Source organism: Lonchura striata, chromosome 18 (assembly GCF_050655825.1).
Source record: "Lonchura striata isolate lonStrDom1 chromosome 18, ASM5065582v1, whole genome shotgun sequence".
NCBI classification, from domain to species: Eukaryota; Metazoa; Chordata; class Aves; order Passeriformes; family Estrildidae; genus Lonchura; species Lonchura striata.
The window spans coordinates 9678493-9701006 of record NC_140720.1 but is presented as its reverse complement, the minus strand read 5'-3'; positions in this window follow the sequence as shown (position 1 = coordinate 9701006).

Below are 22514 nucleotides of genomic sequence, written 5' to 3'. Positions count from 1 at the left end.
CTGACTGCAAAAAATCCTTATATCGAAGCATGGACCCCACACCGAAGTTGTCCCCACCTCAAACTTGTGCTGCCCTGATAGACCCAAGGGAGCCCTACAAACTGACATCAGGAACCTGGACTGCTGAGTTTTCTTTCCCAGGGAAAATGGAAAAAGGATGTGCCAGGGGCCCCTGGCCCTGACTGCAAAAAATTCTTATATCGAAGGATGGACCCCACACCGAATTTGTCCCCACCTCAAACTTGTGCTGCCCTGATAGACCCAAGGGAGCCCTACAAACTGACATCAGGAACCTGGACTGCTGAGTTTTCTTTCCCAGGGAAAATGGAAAAAGGATGTGCCCGGTACACCCTGGCCCTGACTGCAAAAAATCCTTATATCGAAGGATGGACCCCACACCGAAGTTGTCCCCACCTCCAAGTTGTGCTGCACTGATAGACCCAAGGGAGCCCTACAAACTGACATCAGGAACCTGGACTGCTGAGTTTTCTTTCCCAGGGAAAATGGAAAAAGGATGTGCCCAGGGGCCCCTGGCCCTGACTGCAAAAAACCCTTATATCGAAGGATGGAGCCCACACCGAATTTGTCCCCACCTCAAACTTGTGCTGCCCTGATACACCCAAGGGAGCCCTACAAACTGACATCAGGAACCTGGATTGCTGAGTTTTCTTTCCCAGGGAAAATGGAAAAGGGATGTACCCGGTGGCCCCTGGCCCTGACTGCAAAAAATCCTTATATCGAAGCATGGACCCCACACCGAAGTTGTCCCCACCTCAAACTAGTGCTGCCCTGATAGACCCAAGGGAGCCCTACAAACTGACATCAGGAACCTGGACTGCTGAGTTTTCTTTCCCAGGGAAAATGGAAGAAGCATGTGCCCAGGGGCCCCTGGACCTGGGCTGGGGCCTCACTGCAAAGAATCCTTATATCGAAGGATGGACCCCACACCGAAGTTGTCCCCACCTCAAACTTGTGCTGCCCTGATAGACCCAAGGGAGCCCTACAAACTGACATCAGGAACCTGGACTGCTGAGTTTTCTTTCCCAGGGAAAATGGAAAAAGGATGTGCCCAGGGGCCCCTGGCCCTGACTGCAAAAAATTCTTATATCGAAGGATGGACCCCAGTCCGAAGTTGTCCCCACCTCAAACATGTGCTGCCCTGATAGACCCAAGGGAACCCTACAAACTGACATCAGGAACCTGGACTGCTGAGTTTTCTTTCCCAGGGAAAATGGAAAAAGGATGTGCCCAGGGCCCCCTGGCCATTGGCTGGGCACTCACTGCAAAAAATCCTTATATCGAAGGATGGACCCCACACCGAAGTTGTCCCCACCTCAAACTTGAGCTGCCCTGATAGACCCAAGGGAACCATACAAACTGACATCAGGAACCTGGACTGCTGAGTTTTCTTTCCCAGGGAAAATGGAAAAATGATGTGCCCAGGGGCCCCTGGCCATTGGCTGGGCACTCACTGCAAAAAATCCTTATATCGAAGGATGGACCCCACTCCGAAGACGTCACCACCTCAAACTTGTGCTGCCCTGATAGACCCAAGGGAGCCCTACAAACTGACATCAGGAACCTGGACTGCTGAGTTTTCTTTCCCAGGGAAAATGGAAAAAGGTTGTGCCCAGGGGCCCCTGGCCCTGACTGCAAAAAATCCTTATATCGAAGGATGGACCCCACACCGAAGTTGTCCCCACCTCAAACTTGTGCTGCCCTGATAGACCCAAGGGAGCCCTACAAACTGACATCAGGAACCTGGACTGCTGAGTTTTCTTTCCCAGGGAAAATGGAAAAAGGATGTGCCCAGGGGCCCCTGGACCTGGGCTGGGGCCTCACTGCAAAGAATCCTTATATCCAAAGATAGACCCCACACCGAAGTTGTCCCCACCTCAAACTTGTGCTGCCCTGATAGACCCAAGGGAGCCCTACAAACTGACATCAGGAACCTGGACTGCTGAGTTTTCTTTCCCAGGGAAAATGGAAAAAGGATGTGCCCAGGGGCCCCTGGCCCTGACTGCAAAAAACCCTTATATCGAAGGATGGAGCCCACACCGAATTTGTCCCCACCTCAAACTTGTGCTGCCCTGATAGACCCAAGGGAGCCCTACAAACTGACATCAGGAACCTGGACTGCTGAGTTTTCTTTCCCAGGGAAAATGGAAAAACGATGTGCCCGGTGGCCCCTGGCCCTGACTGCAAAAAATCCTTATATCGAAGCATGGACCCCACACCGAAGTTGTCCCCACCTCAAACTTGTGCTGCCCTGATAGACCCAAGGGAGCCCTACAAACTGACATCAGGAAGCTGGACTGCTGAGTTTTCTTTCCCAGGGAAAATGGAAAAAGTGTGTGCCCAGGGGCCCCTGGACCTGGGCTGGGGCCTCACTGCAAAGAATCCTTATATCGAAGGATGGACCCCACACCGAAGTTGTCCCCACCTCAAACTTGTGCTGCCCTGATAGACCCAAGGGAGCCCTACAAGCTGACATCAGGAATCCTGACTGCTGAGTTTTCTTTCCCAGGGAAAATGGAAAAAGGATGTGCCCGGTGGCCCCTGGCCCTAACTGCAAAAAATCCTTATATCGAAGGATGGACCCCACACCGAAGTTGTCCCCACCTCAAACTTGTGCTGTCCTGATAGACCCAAGGGAGCCCTACAAACTGACATCAGGAACCTGGACTGCTGAGTTTTCTTTCCCAGGGAAAATGGAAAAAGGATGTGCCCAGGGGCCCCTGTCCCTGACTTCAAAAAATTCTTATATCGAAGGATGGACCCCAGTCCGAAGTTGTCCCCACCTCAAACTTGTGCTGCCCTGATAGACCCAAGGGAACTCTACAAACTGACATCAGGAACCTGGACTGCTGAGTTTTCTTTCCCAGGGAAAATGGAAAAAGGATGTGCCCAGGGCCCCCTGGCCATTGGCTGGGCACTCACTGCAAAAAATCCTTATATCGAAGGATGGACCCCACACCGAAGTTGTCCCCACCTCAAACTTGTGCTGCCCTGATAGACCCAAGGGAACCATACAAACTGACATCAGGAACCTGGACTGCTGAGTTTTCTTTCCCAGGGAAAATGGAAAAATGATGTGCCCAGGGGCCCCTGGCCATGGGCTGGGCACTCACTGCAAAAAATCCTTATATCGAAGGATAGACCCCACTCCGAAGATGTCACCACCTCAAACTTGTGCTGCCCTGATAGACCCAAGGGAGCCCTACAAACTGACATCAGGAACCTGGACTGCTGAGTTTTCTTTCCCAGGGAAAATGGAAAAATGATGTGCCCAGGGGCCCCTGGCCCTGACTGCAAAAAATCCTTATATCGAAGGATGGACCCCACACCGAAGTTGTCCCCACCTCAAACTTGTGCTGCCCTGATAGACCCAAGGGAGCCCTACAAACTGACATCAGGAACCTGGACTGCTGAGTTTTCTTTCCCAGGGAAAATGGAAAAAGGATGTGCCCAGGGGCCCCTGGACCTGGGCCCCTGGCCCTGACTGTAAAAAATCCTTATATCCAAAGATAGACCCCACACCGAAGTTGTCCCCACCTCAAACTTGTGCTGCCCTGATAGACCCAAGGGAGCCCTACAAACTGACATCAGGAACCTGGACTGCTGAGTTTTCTTTCCCAGGGAAAATGGAAAACTGATGTGCCCAGGGGCTGCTGGCTCTGACTGCAAAAAATCCTTTTATCGAAGCATGGACCCCACACCGAAGTTGTCCCCACCTCAAACTTGTGCTGCCCTGATAGACCCAAGGGAGCCCTACAAACTGACATCAGGAACCTGGACTGCTGAGTTTTCTTTCCCAGGGAAAATGGAAAAAGGATGTGCCCAGGGGCCCCTGGCCCTGACTGCAAAAAACCCTTATATCGAAGGATGGACCCCACACCGAATTTGTCCCCACCTCAAACTTGTGCTGCCCTGATAGACCCAAGGGAGCCCTACAAACTGACATCAGGAACCTGGACTGCTGAGTTTTCTTTCCCAGGGAAAATGGAAAAACGATGTGCCCGGTGGCCCCTGGCCCTGACTGCAAAAAATCCTTATATCGAAGGATGGACCCCACACCGAAGTTGTCCCCACCTCAAACTTGTGCTGCCCTGATAGACCCAAGGGAGCCCTACAAACTGACATCAGGAACCTGGACTGCTGAGTTTTCTTTCCCAGGGAAAATGGAAAAAGGATGTGCCCAGGGGCCCCTGGCCCTGGGCTGGGGCCTCACTGCAAAAAATCCTTATATCGAAGGATGGACCCCACACCGAAGTTGTCCCCACCTCAAACTTGTGCTGCCCTGATAGACCCAAGGGAGCCCTACAAGCTGACATCAGGAACCCTGACTGCTGAGTTTTCTTTCCCAGGGAAAATGGAAAAAGGATGTGCCCGGTGGCCCCTGGCCCTGACTGCAAAAAATCCTTATATCGAAGGATGGACCCCACACCGAAGTTGTCCCCACCTCAAACTTGTGCTGCCCTGATACACCCAAGGGAGCCCTACAAACTGACATCAGGAACCTGGACTGCTGAGTTTTCTTTCCCAGGGAAAATGGAAAAACGATGTGCCCAGGGGCCCCTGGCCCTGACTGCAAAAAATCCTTATATCGAAGGATGGACCCCACACCGAAGTTGTCCCCACCTCAAACTTGTGCTGCCCTGATAGACCCAAGGGAGCCCTACAAACTGACATCAGGAACCTGGACTGCTGAGTTTTCTTTCCCAGGGAAAATGGGAAAAGTGTGTGCCCAGGGGCCCCTGGACCTGGGCTGGGGCCTCACTGCAAAGAATCATTATATCGAAGGATGGACCCCACACCGAAGTTGTCCCCACCTCAAACTTGTGCTGCCCTGATAGACCCAAGGGAGCCCTACAAGCTGACATTAGGAACCTGGACTGCTGAATTTTCTTTCCCAGGGAAAATGGAAAAATGATGTGCCCAGGGGCCCCTGGCCATCGGCTGGGCACTCACTGCAAAAAATCCTTACATCGAAGGATGGACCCCACACCGAAGATGTCCCCACCTCAAACTTGTGCTGCCCTGATAGACCCAAGGGAGCCCTACAAACTGACATCAGGAACCTGGACTGCTGAGTTTTCTTTCCCAGGGAAAATGGAAAAAGGGTGTGCCCAGGGGCCCCTGGCCCTGGGCTGAGGCCTCACTGCAAAGAATCCTTATATCGAAGGATGGAGCCCAGACCGAAGTTGTCCATACCTCAAACTTGTGCTGCCCTGATAGACCCAAGGGAGCCCTACAAACTGACATCAGGAACGTGGACTGCAGAGTTTTCTTTCCCAGGGAAAATGGAAAAAGGATGTGCCCAGGGGCCGCTGGCCCTGACTGCAAAAAATCCTTATATTAAAGGATGGACCCCACACCAAAGTTGTCCCCACCTCAAACTTGTGCTGCCCTGATAGACCCAAGGGAGCCCTACAAACTGACATCAGGAACCTGGACTGCTGAGTTTTCTTTCCCAGGGAAAATGGAAAAAGGATGTGCCCAGGGGCCCCTGTCCCTGACTGCAAAAAATTCTTATATCGAAGGATGGACCCCAGTCCGAAGTTGTCCCCACCTCAAACATGTGCTGCCCTGATAGACCCAAGGGAACCCTACAAACTGACATCAGGAACCTGGACTGCTGAGTTTTCTTTCCCAGGGAAAATGGAAAAAGGATGTGCCCAGGGCCCCCTGGCCATTGGCTGGGCACTCACTGCAAAAAATCCTTATATCGAAGGATGGACCCCACACCGAAGTTGTCCCCACCTCAAACTTGAGCTGCCCTGATAGACCCAAGGGAACCATACAAACTGACATCAGGAACCTGGACTGCTGAGTTTTCTTTCCCAGGGAAAATGGAAAAATGATGTGCCCAGGGGCCCCTGGCCATGGGCTGGGCACTCACTGCAAAAAATCCTTATATCGAAGGATGGACCCCACTCCGAAGATGTCACCACCTCAAACTTGTGCTGCCCTGATAGACCCAAGGGAGCCCTACAAACTGACATCAGGAACCTGGACTGCTGAGTTTTCTTTCCCAGGGAAAATGGAAAAAGGTTGTGCCCAGGGGCCCCTGGCCCTGACTGCAAAAAATCCTTATATCGAAGGATGGACCCCACACCGAAGTTGTCCCCACCTCAAACTTGTGCTGCCCTGATAGACCCAAGGGAGCCCTACAAACTGACATCAGGAACCTGGACTGCTGAGTTTTCTTTCCCAGGGAAAATGGAAAAAGGATGTGCCCAGGGGCCCCTGGACCTGGGCTGGGGCCTCACTGAAAAGAATCCTTATATCCAAAGATAGACCCCACACCGAAGTTGTCCCCACCTCAAACTTGTGCTGCCTTGATAGACCCAAGGGAGCCCTACAAACTGACATCAGGAACCTGGACTGCTGAGTTTTCTTTCCCAGGGAAAATGGAAAAAGGATGTGACCAGGGGCCCCTGGACCTGACTGCAAAAAACCCTTATATCGAAGGATGGAGCCCACACCGAATTTGTCCCCACCTCAAACTTGTGCTGCCCTGATAGACCCAAGGGAGCCCTACAAACTGACATCAGGAACCTGGACTGCTGAGTTTTCTTTCCCAGGGAAAATGGAAAAACGATGTGCCCGGTGGCCCCTGGCCCTGACTGCAAAAAATCCTTATATCGAAGAATGGACCCCACACCGAAGTTGTCCCCACCTCAAACTTGTGCTGCCCTGATAGACCCAAGGGAGCCCTACAAACTGACATCAGGAAGCTGGACTGCTGAGTTTTCTTTCCCAGGGAAAATGGAAAAAGTGTGTGCCCAGGGGCCCCTGGACCTGGGCTGGGGCCTCACTGCAAAGAATCCTTATATCGAAGGATGGACCCCACACCGAAGTTGTCCCCACCTCAAACTTGTGCTGCCCTGATAGACCCAAGGGAGCCCTACAAGCTGACATCAGGAATCCTGACTGCTGAGTTTTCTTTCCCAGGGAAAATGGAAAAAGGATGTGCCCAGGGGCCCCTGGCCCTAACTGCAAAAAATCCTTATATCGAAGGATGGACCCCACACCGAAGTTGTCCCCACCTCAAACTTGTGCTGTCCTGATAGACCCAAGGGAGCCCTACAAACTGACATCAGGAACCTGGACTGCTGAGTTTTCTTTCCCAGGGAAAATGGAAAAATGATGTGCCTAAGGGCCCCTGGCTCTGACTGCAAAAAATCCTTATATCGAAGCATGGACGCCCCACCGAAGTTGTCCCCACCTCAAACTTGTGCTGCCCTGATAGACCCAAGGGAGCCCTACAAACTGACATCAGGAACCTGGACTGCTGAGTTTTCTTTCCCAGGGAAAATGGAAAAAGGATGTGCCCAGGGGCCCCTGGCCCTGACTGCAAAAAACCCTTATATCGAAGGATGGAGCCCACACCGAAGTTGTCCCCACCTCAAACTTGTGCTGCCCTGATACACCCAAGGGAGCCCTACAAACTGACATCAGGAACCTGGATTGCTGAGTTTTCTTTCCCAGGGAAAATGGAAAAGGGATGTACCCGGTGGCCCCTGGCCCTGACTGCAAAAAATCCTTATATCGAAGCATGGACCCCACACCGAAGTTGTCCCCACCTCAAACTTGTGCTGCCCTGATAGACCCAAGGGAGCCCTACAAACTGACATCAGGAACCTGGACTGCTGAGTTTTCTTTCCCAGGGAAAATGGAAGAAGCATGTGCCCAGGGGCCCCTGGACCTGGGCTGGGGCCTCACTGCAAAGAATCCTTATATCGAAGGATGGACCCCACACCGAAGTTGTCCCCACCTCAAACTTGTGCTGCCCTGATAGACCCAAGGGAGCCCTACAAACTGACATCAGGAACCTGGACTGCTGAGTTTTCTTTCCCAGGGAAAATGGAAAAAGGATGTGCCCAGGGGCCCCTGTCCCTGACTGCAAAAAATTCTTATATCGAAGGATGGACCCCAGTCCGAAGTTGTCCCCACCTCAAACTTGTGCTGCCCTGATAGACCCAAGGGAACTCTACAAACTGACATCAGGAACCTGGACTGCTGAGTTTTCTTTCCCAGGGAAAATGGAAAAAGGATGTGCCCAGGGCCCCCTGGCCATTGGCTGGGGCCTCACTGCAAAGAATCCTTATATCGAAGGATGGACCCCACACCGAAGTTGTCCCCACCTCAAACTTGTGCTGCCCTGATAGACCCAAGGGAGCCCTACAAACTGACATCAGGAACCTGGACTGCTGAGTTTTCTTTCCCAGGGAAAATGGAAAAAGGATGTGCCCAGGGGCCCCTGGCCCTGACTGCAAAAAATCCTTTTATCGAAGCATGGACCCCACACCGAAGTTGTCCCCACCTCAAACTTGTGCTGCCCTGATAGACCCAAGGGAGCCCTACAAACTGACATCAGGAACCTGGACTGCTGAGTTTTCTTTCCCAGGGAAAATGGAAAAAGGATGTGCCCGGTGGCCCCTGGCCCTGACTGCAAAAAACCCTTATATCGAAGGATGGAGCCCACACCGAATTTGTCCCCACCTCAAACTTGTGCTGCCCTGATAGACCCAAGGGAGCCCTACAAACTGACATCAGGAACCTGGACTGCTGAGTTTTCTTTCCCAGGGAAAATGGAAAAACGATGTGCCCGGTGGGCCCTGGCCCTGACTGCAAAAAATCCTTATATCAAAGGATGGACCCCACACCGAAGTTGTCCCCACCTCAAACTTGTGCTGCCCTGATAGACCCAAGGGAGCCCTACAAGCTGACATCAGGAACCCTGACTGCTGAGTTTTCTTTCCCAGGGAAAATGGAAAAAGGATGTGCCCGGTGGCCCCTGGCCCTGACTGCAAAAAATCCTTATATCGAAGGATGGACCCCACACCGAAGTTGTCCGCACCTCAAACTTGTGCTGCCCTGATACACCCAAGGGAGCCCTACAAACTGACATCAGGAACCTGGACTGCTGAGTTTTCTTTCCCAGGGAAAATGGAAAAATGATGTGCCCAGGGGCCCCTGGCCATGGGCTGGGCACTCACTGCAAAAAATCCTTATATCGAAGGATGGACCCCACTCCGAAGATGTCACCACCTCAAACTTGTGCTGCCCTGATAGACCCAAGGGAGCCCTACAAACTGACATCAGGAACCTGGACTGCTGAGTTTTCTTTCCCAGGGAAAATGGAAAAAGGTTGTGCCCAGGGGCCCCTGGCCCTGACTGCAAAAAATCCTTATATCGAAGGATGGACCCCACACCGAAGTTGTCCCCACCTCAAACTTGTGCTGCCCTGATAGACCCAAGGGAGCCCTACAAACTGACATCAGGAACCTGGACTGCTGAGTTTTCTTTCCCAGGGAAAATGGAAAAAGGATGTGCCCAGGGGCCCCTGGACCTGGGCTGGGGCCTCACTGCAAAGAATCCTTATATCCAAAGATAGACCCCACACCGAAGTTGTCCCCACCTCAAACTTGTGCTGCCCTGATAGACCCAAGGGAGCCCTACAAACTGACATCAGGAACCTGGACTGCTGAGTTTTCTTTCCCAGGGAAAATGGAAAAAGGATGTGACCAGGGGCCCCTGGACCTGACTGCAAAAAACCCTTATATCGAAGGATGGAGCCCACACCGAATTTGTCCCCACCTCAAACTTGTGCTGCCCTGATAGACCCAAGGGAGCCCTACAAACTGACATCAGGAACCTGGACTGCTGAGTTTTCTTTCCCAGGGAAAATGGAAAAACGATGTGCCCGGTGGCCCCTGGCCCTGACTGCAAAAAATCCTTATATCGAAGAATGGACCCCACACCGAAGTTGTCCCCACCTCAAACTTGTGCTGCCCTGATAGACCCAAGGGAGCCCTACAAACTGACATCAGGAAGCTGGACTGCTGAGTTTTCTTTCCCAGGGAAAATGGAAAAAGTGTGTGCCCAGGGGCCCCTGGACCTGGGCTGGGGCCTCACTGCAAAGAATCCTTATATCGAAGGATGGACCCCACACCGAAGTTGTCCCCACCTCAAACTTGTGCTGCCCTGATAGACCCAAGGGAGCCCTACAAGCTGACATCAGGAATCCTGACTGCTGAGTTTTCTTTCCCAGGGAAAATGGAAAAAGGATGTGCCCGGTGGCCCCTGGCCCTAACTGCAAAAAATCCTTATATCGAAGGATGGACCCCACACCGAAGTTGTCCCCACCTCAAACTTGTGCTGTCCTGATAGACCCAAGGGAGCCCTACAAACTGACATCAGGAACCTGGACTGCTGAGTTTTCTTTCCCAGGGAAAATGGAAAAATGATGTGCCTAAGGGCCCCTGGCTCTGACTGCAAAAAATCCTTATATCGAAGCATGGACGCCCCACCGAAGTTGTCCCCACCTCAAACTTGTGCTGCCCTGATAGACCCAAGGGAGCCCTACAAACTGACATCAGGAACCTGGACTGCTGAGTTTTCTTTCCCAGGGAAAATGGAAAAAGGATGTGCCCAGGGGCCCCTGGCCCTGACTGCAAAAAACCCTTATATCGAAGGATGGAGCCCACACCGAAGTTGTCCCCACCTCAAACTTGTGCTGCCCTGATACACCCAAGGGAGCCCTACAAACTGACATCAGGAACCTGGATTGCTGAGTTTTCTTTCCCAGGGAAAATGGAAAAGGGATGTACCCGGTGGCCCCTGGCCCTGACTGCAAAAAATCCTTATATCGAAGCATGGACCCCACACCGAAGTTGTCCCCACCTCAAACTTGTGCTGCCCTGATAGACCCAAGGGAGCCCTACAAACTGACATCAGGAACCTGGACTGCTGAGTTTTCTTTCCCAGGGAAAATGGAAGAAGCATGTGCCCAGGGGCCCCTGGACCTGGGCTGGGGCCTCACTGCAAAGAATCCTTATATCGAAGGATGGACCCCACACCGAAGTTGTCCCCACCTCAAACTTGTGCTGCCCTGATAGACCCAAGGGAGCCCTACAAACTGACATCAGGAACCTGGACTGCTGAGTTTTCTTTCCCAGGGAAAATGGAAAAAGGATGTGCCCAGGGGCCCCTGTCCCTGACTGCAAAAAATTCTTATATCGAAGGATGGACCCCAGTCCGAAGTTGTCCCCACCTCAAACTTGTGCTGCCCTGATAGACCCAAGGGAACTCTACAAACTGACATCAGGAACCTGGACTGCTGAGTTTTCTTTCCCAGGGAAAATGGAAAAAGGATGTGCCCAGGGCCCCCTGGCCATTGGCTGGGCACTCACTGCAAAGAATCCTTATATCCAAAGATAGACCCCACACCGAAGTTGTCCCCACCTCAAACTTGTGCTGCCCTGATAGACCCAAGGGAGCCCTACAAACTGACATCAGGAACCTGGACTGCTGAGTTTTCTTTCCCAGGGAAAATGGAAAAAGGATGTGCCCAGGGGCCCCTGGCCCTGACTGCAAAAAATCCTTTTATCGAAGCATGGACCCCACACCGAAGTTGTCCCCACCTCAAACTTGTGCTGCCCTGATAGACCCAAGGGAGCCCTACAAACTGACATCAGGAACCTGGACTGCTGAGTTTTCTTTCCCAGGGAAAATGGAAAAAGGATGTGCCCGGTGGCCCCTGGCCCTGACTGCAAAAAACCCTTATATCGAAGGATGGAGCCCACACCGAATTTGTCCCCACCTCAAACTTGTGCTGCCCTGATAGACCCAAGGGAGCCCTACAAACTGACATCAGGAACCTGGACTGCTGAGTTTTCTTTCCCAGGGAAAATGGAAAAACGATGTGCCCGGTGGGCCCTGGCCCTGACTGCAAAAAATCCTTATATCAAAGGATGGACCCCACACCGAAGTTGTCCCCACCTCAAACTTGTGCTGCCCTGATAGACCCAAGGGAGCCCTACAAGCTGACATCAGGAACCCTGACTGCTGAGTTTTCTTTCCCAGGGAAAATGGAAAAAGGATGTGCCCGGTGGCCCCTGGCCCTGACTGCAAAAAATCCTTATATCGAAGGATGGACCCCACACCGAAGTTGTCCGCACCTCAAACTTGTGCTGCCCTGATACACCCAAGGGAGCCCTACAAACTGACATCAGGAACCTGGACTGCTGAGTTTTCTTTCCCAGGGAAAATGGAAAAACGATGTGCCCGGTGGCCCCTGGCCCTGACTGCAAAAAATCCTTATATCGAAGGATGGACCCCACACCGAAGTTGTCCCCACCTCAAACTTGTGCTGCCCTGATAGACCCAAGGGAGCCCTACAAACTGACATCAGGAAGCTGGACTGCTGAGTTTTCTTTCCCAGGGAAAATGGGAAAAGTGTGTGCCCAGGGGCCCCTGGACCTGGGCTGGGGCCTCACTGCAAAGAATCATTATATCGAAGGATGGACCCCACACCGAAGTTGTCCCCACCTCAAACTTGTGCTGCCCTGATAGACCCAAGGGAGCCCTACAAACTGACATCAGGAACCTGGACTGCTGAGTTTTCTTTCCCAGGGAAAATGGAAAAAGGATGTGCCCAGGGGCCCCTGGACCTGGGCTGGGGCCTCACTGCAAAGAATCCTTATATCCAAAGATAGACCCCACACCGAAGTTGTCCCCACCTCAAACTTGTGCTGCCCTGATAGACCCAAGGGAGCCCTACAAACTGACATCAGGAACCTGGACTGCTGAGTTTTCTTTCCCAGGGAAAATGGAAAAAGGATGTGACCAGGGGCCCCTGGACCTGACTGCAAAAAACCCTTATATCGAAGGATGGAGCCCACACCGAATTTGTCCCCACCTCAAACTTGTGCTGCCCTGATAGACCCAAGGGAGCCCTACAAACTGACATCAGGAACCTGGACTGCTGAGTTTTCTTTCCCAGGGAAAATGGAAAAACGATGTGCCCGGTGGCCCCTGGCCCTGACTGCAAAAAATCCTTATATCGAAGAATGGACCCCACACCGAAGTTGTCCCCACCTCAAACTTGTGCTGCCCTGATAGACCCAAGGGAGCCCTACAAACTGACATCAGGAAGCTGGACTGCTGAGTTTTCTTTCCCAGGGAAAATGGAAAAAGTGTGTGCCCAGGGGCCCCTGGACCTGGGCTGGGGCCTCACTGCAAAGAATCCTTATATCGAAGGATGGACCCCACACCGAAGTTGTCCCCACCTCAAACTTGTGCTGCCCTGATAGACCCAAGGGAGCCCTACAAGCTGACATCAGGAATCCTGACTGCTGAGTTTTCTTTCCCAGGGAAAATGGAAAAAGGATGTGCCCGGTGGCCCCTGGCCCTAACTGCAAAAAATCCTTATATCGAAGGATGGACCCCACACCGAAGTTGTCCCCACCTCAAACTTGTGCTGTCCTCATAGACCCAAGGGAGCCCTACAAACTGACATCAGGAACCTGGACTGCTGAGTTTTCTTTCCCAGGGAAAATGGAAAAATGATGTGCCTAAGGGCCCCTGGCTCTGACTGCAAAAAATCCTTATATCGAAGCATGGACGCCCCACCGAAGTTGTCCCCACCTCAAACTTGTGCTGCCCTGATAGACCCAAGGGAGCCCTACAAACTGACATCAGGAACCTGGACTGCTGAGTTTTCTTTCCCAGGGAAAATGGAAAAAGGATGTGCCCAGGGGCCCCTGGCCCTGACTGCAAAAAACCCTTATATCGAAGGATGGAGCCCACACCGAAGTTGTCCCCACCTCAAACTTGTGCTGCCCTGATACACCCAAGGGAGCCCTACAAACTGACATCAGGAACCTGGATTGCTGAGTTTTCTTTCCCAGGGAAAATGGAAAAGGGATGTACCCGGTGGCCCCTGGCCCTGACTGCAAAAAATCCTTATATCGAAGCATGGACCCCACACCGAAGTTGTCCCCACCTCAAACTTGTGCTGCCCTGATAGACCCAAGGGAGCCCTACAAACTGACATCAGGAACCTGGACTGCTGAGTTTTCTTTCCCAGGGAAAATGGAAGAAGCATGTGCCCAGGGGCCCCTGGACCTGGGCTGGGGCCTCACTGCAAAGAATCCTTATATCGAAGGATGGACCCCACACCGAAGTTGTCCCCACCTCAAACTTGTGCTGCCCTGATAGACCCAAGGGAGCCCTACAAACTGACATCAGGAACCTGGACTGCTGAGTTTTCTTTCCCAGGGAAAATGGAAAAAGGATGTGCCCAGGGGCCCCTGTCCCTGACTGCAAAAAATTCTTATATCGAAGGATGGACCCCAGTCCGAAGTTGTCCCCACCTCAAACTTGTGCTGCCCTGATAGACCCAAGGGAACTCTACAAACTGACATCAGGAACCTGGACTGCTGAGTTTTCTTTCCCAGGGAAAATGGAAAAAGGATGTGCCCAGGGCCCCCTGGCCATTGGCTGGGCACTCACTGCAAAGAATCCTTATATCCAAAGATAGACCCCACACCGAAGTTGTCCCCACCTCAAACTTGTGCTGCCCTGATAGACCCAAGGGAGCCCTACAAACTGACATCAGGAACCTGGACTGCTGAGTTTTCTTTCCCAGGGAAAATGGAAAAAGGATGTGCCCAGGGGCCCCTGGCCCTGACTGCAAAAAATCCTTTTATCGAAGCATGGACCCCACACCGAAGTTGTCCCCACCTCAAACTTGTGCTGCCCTGATAGACCCAAGGGAGCCCTACAAACTGACATCAGGAACCTGGACTGCTGAGTTTTCTTTCCCAGGGAAAATGGAAAAAGGATGTGCCCGGTGGCCCCTGGCCCTGACTGCAAAAAACCCTTATATCGAAGGATGGAGCCCACACCGAATTTGTCCCCACCTCAAACTTGTGCTGCCCTGATAGACCCAAGGGAGCCCTACAAACTGACATCAGGAACCTGGACTGCTGAGTTTTCTTTCCCAGGGAAAATGGAAAAACGATGTGCCCGGTGGGCCCTGGCCCTGACTGCAAAAAATCCTTATATCAAAGGATGGACCCCACACCGAAGTTGTCCCCACCTCAAACTTGTGCTGCCCTGATAGACCCAAGGGAGCCCTACAAGCTGACATCAGGAACCCTGACTGCTGAGTTTTCTTTCCCAGGGAAAATGGAAAAAGGATGTGCCCGGTGGCCCCTGGCCCTGACTGCAAAAAATCCTTATATCGAAGGATGGACCCCACACCGAAGTTGTCCGCACCTCAAACTTGTGCTGCCCTGATACACCCAAGGGAGCCCTACAAACTGACATCAGGAACCTGGACTGCTGAGTTTTCTTTCCCAGGGAAAATGGAAAAACGATGTGCCCGGTGGCCCCTGGCCCTGACTGCAAAAAATCCTTATATCGAAGGATGGACCCCACACCGAAGTTGTCCCCACCTCAAACTTGTGCTGCCCTGACAGACCCAAGGGAGCCCTACAAACTGACATCAGGAAGCTGGACTGCTGAGTTTTCTTTCCCAGGGAAAATGGGAAAAGTGTGTGCCCAGGGGCCCCTGGACCTGGGCTGGGGCCTCACTGCAAAGAATCATTATATCGAAGGATGGACCCCACACCGAAGTTGTCCCCACCTCAAACTTGTGCTGCCCTGATAGACCCAAGGGAGCCCTACAAGCTGACATTAGGAACCTGGACTGCTGAATTTTCTTTACCAGGGAAAATGGAAAAAGGATGTGCCCAGGTGCCCCTGGCCCTGACTGCAAAAAATCCTTATATCGAAGCATGGACCCCACACCGAAGTTGTCCCCACCTCAAACTTGTGCTGCCCTGATAGACCCAAGGGAGCCCTACAAACTGACATCAGGAACCTGGACTGCTGAGTTTTCTTTCCCAGGGAAAATGGAAAAAGGATGTGCCCAAGGGCCCCTGACACTGACTGCAAAAAATCCTTATATCGAAGGATGGACCCCACACCGAAGTTGTCCCCACCTCAAACTTGTGCTGCCCTGATAGACCCAAGGGAGCCCTACAAACTGACATCAGGAACCTGGACTGCTGAGTTTTCTTCCCCAGGGAAAAAGAAAAAGGATGTGCCCAGGGTCCCCTGGCCCTGACTGCAAAGAATCCTTATATCAAAGGATGGACCCCACACCGAAGTTGTCCCCACCTCAAACTTGTGCTGCCCTGATAGACCCAAGGGAGCCCTACAAACTGACATCAGGAACCTGGACTGCTGAGTTTTCTTTCCCAGGGAAAATGGAAAAATGATGTGCCCAGGGGCCCCTGGCCCTGACTGCAAAAAATCCTTATATTGAAGGATGGACCCCACACCGAAGTTGTCCCCACCTCAAACATCTGCTGCCCTGATAGACCCAAGGGAGCCCTACAAACTGACATCAGGAACCTGGACTGCTGAGTTTTCTTTCCCAGGGAAAATGGAAAAAGGATGTGCCCAGGGGCTGCTGGCTCTGACTGCAAAAAATCCTTATATCGAAGCATGGACGCCCCACCGAAGTTGTCCCCACCTCAAACTTGTGCTGCCCTGATAGACCCAAGGGAGCCCTTCAAACTGACATCAGGAACCTGGACTGCTGAGTTTTCTTTCCCAGGGAAAATGGAAAAAGGATGTGCCCAGGGGCCCCTGTCCCTGACTGCAAAAAATTCTTATATCGAAGGATGGACCCCACACCGAATTTGTCCCCACCTCAAACTTGTGCTGCCCTGATAGACCCAAGGGAGCCCTACAAACTGACATCAGGAACCTGGACTGCTGAGTTTTCTTTCCCAGGGAAAATGGAAAAAGGATGTGCCCGGTGGACCCTGGCCCTGACTGCAAAAAATCCTTATATCGAAGGATGGACCCCACACCGAAGTTGTCCCCACCTCAAAGTTGTGCTCCCTGATAGACCCAAGGGAGCCCTACAAACTGACATCTGGAACCTGGACTGCTGAGTTTTCTTTCCCAGGGGAAATGGAAAAAGGATGTGCCCAGGGGCCCCTGTCCCTGACTGCAAAAAATTCTTATATCGAAGCATGGACCCCAGACCGAAGTTGTCCCCACCTCAAACTTGTGCTGCCCTGATAGACCCAAGGGAACCCTACAAACTGACATCAGGAACCTGGACTGCTGAGTTTTCTTTCCCAGGGAAAATGGAAAAAGGATGTGCCCAGGGGCCCCTGTCCCTGACTGCAAAAAATCCTTATATTGAAGGATGGACCCCAGACCGAAGTTGTCCCCACCTCAAACTTGTGCTGCCCTGATAGACCCAAGGGAGCCCTACAAACTGACATCAGGAACCTGGACTGCTGAGTTTTCTTTCCCAGGGAAAATGGAAAAAGGATGTGCCCAGGGGCCCCTGGCCCTGGGCTGTGCCCTGACTGCAAAAAATCCTTATATCGAAGGATGGACCCCACACCGAAGTTGTCCCCACCTCAAACTTGTGCTGCCCTGATAGACCCAAGGGAACCCTACAAACTGACATCAGGAACCTGGACTGCTGAGTTTTCTTTCCCAGGGAAAATGGAAAAATGATGTGCCCAGGGGCCCCTGGCCATGGGCTGGGCACTCACTGCAAAAAATCCTTACATCGAAGGATGGACCCCACACCGAAGATGTCCCCACCTCAAACTTGTGCTGCCCTGATAGACCCAAGGGAGCCCTACAAACTGACATCAGGAACCTGGACTGCTGAGTTTTCTTTCCCAGGGAAAATGGAAAAAGGGTGTGCCCAGGGGCCCCTGGCCCTGGGCTGAGGCCTCACTGCAAAGAATCCTTATATCGAAGGATGGAGCCCAGACCGAAGTTGTCCATACCTCAAACTTGTGCTGCCCTGATAGACCCAAGGGAGCCCTACAAACTGACATCAGGAACGTGGACTGCTGAGTTTTCTTTCCCAGGGAAAATGGAAAAAGGATGTGCCCAGGGGCCCCTGGCCCTGACTGCAAAAAATCCTTATATTAAAGGATGGACCCCACACCGAAGTTGTCCCCACCTCAAACTTGTGCTGCCCTGATAGACCCAAGGGAGCCCTACAAACTGACATCAGGAACCTGGACTGCTGAGTTTTCTTTCCCAGGGAAAATGGAAAAAGGATGTGCCCAGGGCCCCCTGGCCCTGGGCCCCTGGCCCTGACTGCAAAAAATCCTTATATCGAAGGATGGACCCCACACCGAAGTTGTCCCCACCTCAAACTTGTGCTGCCCTGATAGACCCAAGGGAGCCCTACAAACTGACATCAGGAACCTGGACTGCTGAGTTTTCTTTCCCAGGGAAAATGGAAAAAGGATGTGCCCAGGGGCCCCTGGCCCTGACTGCAAAAACTCCTTATATCGAAGCATGGACGCCCCACCGAAGTTGTCCCCACCTCAAACTTGTGCTGCCCTGATAGACCCAAGGGAGCCCTACAAACTGACATCAGGAACCTGGACTGCTGAGTTTTCTTTCCCAGGGAAAATGGAAAAAGGATGTGCCCAGGCGCCCCTGGCCCTGACTGCAAAAAATTCTTATATTGAAGGATGGACCCCACACCGAAGTTGTCCCCACCTCAAACTTGTGCTGCCCTGATAGACCCAAGGGAGCCCTACAAACTGACATCAGGAACCTGGACTGCTGAGTTTTCTTTCCCAGGGAAAATGGAAAAAGGATTTGCCCAGGGGCCCCTGGCCCTGACTGCAAAAAATCTTTATATCGAAGGATGGAACCCACACCGAAGTTGTCCCCACCTCAAACTTGTGCTGCCCTGATAGACCCAAGGGAGCCCTTCAAACTGACATCAGCAACCTGGACTGCTGAGTTTTCTTTCCCAGGGAAAATGGAAAAAGGATGTGCCCAGGGGCCCCTGTCGCTGACTGCAAAAAATCCTTATATCGAAGCATGGACCCCACACCGAAGTTGTCACCACCTCAAACTTGTGCTGCCCTGATAGACCCAAGGGAGCCCTACAAACTGACATCAGGAACCTGGACTGCTGAGTTTTCTTTCCCAGGGAAAATGGAAAAAGGATGTGCCCAGGGGCCGCTGGTTCTGACTGCACAAAATCCTTATATCGAAGGATGGACCCCACACCGAAGTTGTCCCCACCTCAAACTTGTGCTGCCCTGATAGACCCAAGGGAGCCCTACAAACTGACATCAGGAACCTGGACTGCTGAGTTTTCTTTCCCAGGGAAAATGGAAAAAGGATGTGCCCAGGGGCCCCTGGCCCTGACTGCAAAAAATCCTTATATCGAAGCATGGACCCCACACCGAAGTTGTCCCCACCTCAAACTTGTGCTGCCCTGATAGACCCAAGGGAGCCCTACAAACTGACATCAGGAACCTGGACTGCTGAGTTTTCTTTCCCAGGGAAAATGGAAAAAGGATGTGCCAGGGGCCCCTGGCCCTGACTGCAAAAAATTCTTATATCGAAGGATGGACCCCACACCGAATTTGTCCCCACCTCAAACTTGTGCTGCCCTGATAGACCCAAGGGAGCCCTACAAACTGACATCAGGAAGCTGGACTGCTGAGTTTTCTTTCCCAGGGAAAATGGAAAAAGGATGTGCCCGGTAGACCCTGGCCCTGACTGCAAAAAATCCTTATATCGAAGGATGGACCCCACACCGAAGTTGTCCCCACCTCAAAGTTGTGCTGCACTGATAGACCCAAGGGAGCCCTACAAACTGACATCAGGAAGCTGGACTGCTGAGTTTTCTTTCCCAGGGAAAATGGGAAAAGTGTGTGCCCAGGGGCCCCTGGACCTGGGCTGGGGCCTCACTGCAAAGAATCATTATATCGAAGGATGGACCCCACACCGAAGTTGTCCCCACCTCAAACTTGTGCTGCCCTGATAGACCCAAGGGAGCCCTACAAGCTGACATTAGGAACCTGGACTGCTGAATTTTCTTTCCCAGGGAAAATGGAAAAATGATGTGCCCAGGGGCCCCTGGCCATCGGCTGGGCACTCACTGCAAAAAATCCTTACATCGAAGGATGGACCCCACACCGAAGATGTCCCCACCTCAAACTTGTGCTGCCCTGATAGACCCAAGGGAGCCCTACAAACTGACATCAGGAACCTGGACTGCTGAGTTTTCTTTCCCAGGGAAAATGGAAAAAGGGTGTGCCCAGGGGCCCCTGGCCCTGGGCTGAGGCCTCACTGCAAAGAATCCTTATATCGAAGGATGGAGCCCAGACCGAAGTTGTCCATACCTCAAACTTGTGCTGCCCTGATAGACCCAAGGGAGCCCTACAAACTGACATCAGGAACGTGGACTGCAGAGTTTTCTTTCCCAGGGAAAATGGAAAAAGGATGTGCCCAGGGGCCGCTGGCCCTGACTGCAAAAAATCCTTATATTAAAGGATGGACCCCACACCAAAGTTGTCCCCACCTCAAACTTGTGCTGCCCTGATAGACCCAAGGGAGCCCTACAAACTGACATCAGGAACCTGGACTGCTGAGTTTTCTTTCCCAGGGAAAATGGAAAAAGGATGTGCCCAGGGGCCCCTGTCCCTGACTGCAAAAAATTCTTATATCGAAGGATGGACCCCAGTCCGAAGTTGTCCCCACCTCAAACATGTGCTGCCCTGATAGACCCAAGGGAACCCTACAAACTGACATCAGGAACCTGGACTGCTGAGTTTTCTTTCCCAGGGAAAATGGAAAAAGGATGTGCCCAGGGCCCCCTGGCCATTGGCTGGGCACTCACTGCAAAAAATCCTTATATCGAAGGATGGACCCCACACCGAAGTTGTCCCCACCTCAAACTTGAGCTGCCCTGATAGACCCAAGGGAACCATACAAACTGACATCAGGAACCTGGACTGCTGAGTTTTCTTTCCCAGGGAAAATGGAAAAATGATGTGCCCAGGGGCCCCTGGCCATGGGCTGGGCACTCACTGCAAAAAATCCTTATATCGAAGGATGGACCCCACTCCGAAGATGTCACCACCTCAAACTTGTGCTGCCCTGATAGACCCAAGGGAGCCCTACAAACTGACATCAGGAACCTGGACTGCTGAGTTTTCTTTCCCAGGGAAAATGGAAAAAGGTTGTGCCCAGGGGCCCCTGGCCCTGACTGCAAAAAATCCTTATATCGAAGGATGGACCCCACACCGAAGTTGTCCCCACCTCAAACTTGTGCTGCCCTGATAGACCCAAGGGAGCCCTACAAACTGACATCAGGAACCTGGACTGCTGAGTTTTCTTTCCCAGGGAAAATGGAAAAAGGATGTGCCCAGGGGCCCCTGGACCTGGGCTGGGGCCTCACTGCAAAGAATCCTTATATCCAAAGATAGACCCCACACCGAAGTTGTCCCCACCTCAAACTTGTGCTGCCCTGATAGACCCAAGGGAGCCCTACAAACTGACATCAGGAACCTGGACTGCTGAGTTTTCTTTCCCAGGGAAAATGGAAAAAGGATGTGACCAGGGGCCCCTGGACCTGACTGCAAAAAACCCTTATATCGAAGGATGGAGCCCACACCGAATTTGTCCCCACCTCAAACTTGTGCTGCCCTGATAGACCCAAGGGAGCCCTACAAACTGACATCAGGAACCTGGACTGCTGAGTTTTCTTTCCCAGGGAAAATGGAAAAACGATGTGCCCGGTGGCCCCTGGCCCTGACTGCAAAAAATCCTTATATCGAAGAATGGACCCCACACCGAAGTTGTCCCCACCTCAAACTTGTGCTGCCCTGATAGACCCAAGGGAGCCCTACAAACTGACATCAGGAAGCTGGACTGCTGAGTTTTCTTTCCCAGGGAAAATGGAAAAAGTGTGTGCCCAGGGGCCCCTGGACCTGGGCTGGGGCCTCACTGCAAAGAATCCTTATATCGAAGGATGGACCCCACACCGAAGTTGTCCCCACCTCAAACTTGTGCTGCCCTGATAGACCCAAGGGAGCCCTACAAGCTGACATCAGGAATCCTGACTGCTGAGTTTTCTTTCCCAGGGAAAATGGAAAAAGGATGTGCCCGGTGGCCCCTGGCCCTAACTGCAAAAAATCCTTATATCGAAGGATGGACCCCACACCGAAGTTGTCCCCACCTCAAACTTGTGCTGTCCTGATAGACCCAAGGGAGCCCTACAAACTGACATCAGGAACCTGGACTGCTGAGTTTTCTTTCCCAGGGAAAATGGAAAAATGATGTGCCTAAGGGCCCCTGGCTCTGACTGCAAAAAATCCTTATATCGAAGCATGGACGCCCCACCGAAGTTGTCCCCACCTCAAACTTGTGCTGCCCTGATAGACCCAAGGGAGCCCTACAAACTGACATCAGGAACCTGGACTGCTGAGTTTTCTTTCCCAGGGAAAATGGAAAAAGGATGTGCCCAGGGGCCCCTGGCCCTGACTGCAAAAAACCCTTATATCGAAGGATGGAGCCCACACCGAAGTTGTCCCCACCTCAAACTTGTGCTGCCCTGATACACCCAAGGGAGCCCTACAAACTGACATCAGGAACCTGGATTGCTGAGTTTTCTTTCCCAGGGAAAATGGAAAAGGGATGTACCCGGTGGACCCTGGCCCTGACTGCAAAAAATCCTTATATCGAAGCATGGACCCCACACCGAAGTTGTCCCCACCTCAAACTTGTGCTGCCCTGATAGACCCAAGGGAGCCCTACAAACTGACATCAGGAACCTGGACTGCTGAGTTTTCTTTCCCAGGGAAAATGGAAGAAGCATGTGCCCAGGGGCCCCTGGACCTGGGCTGGGGCCTCAC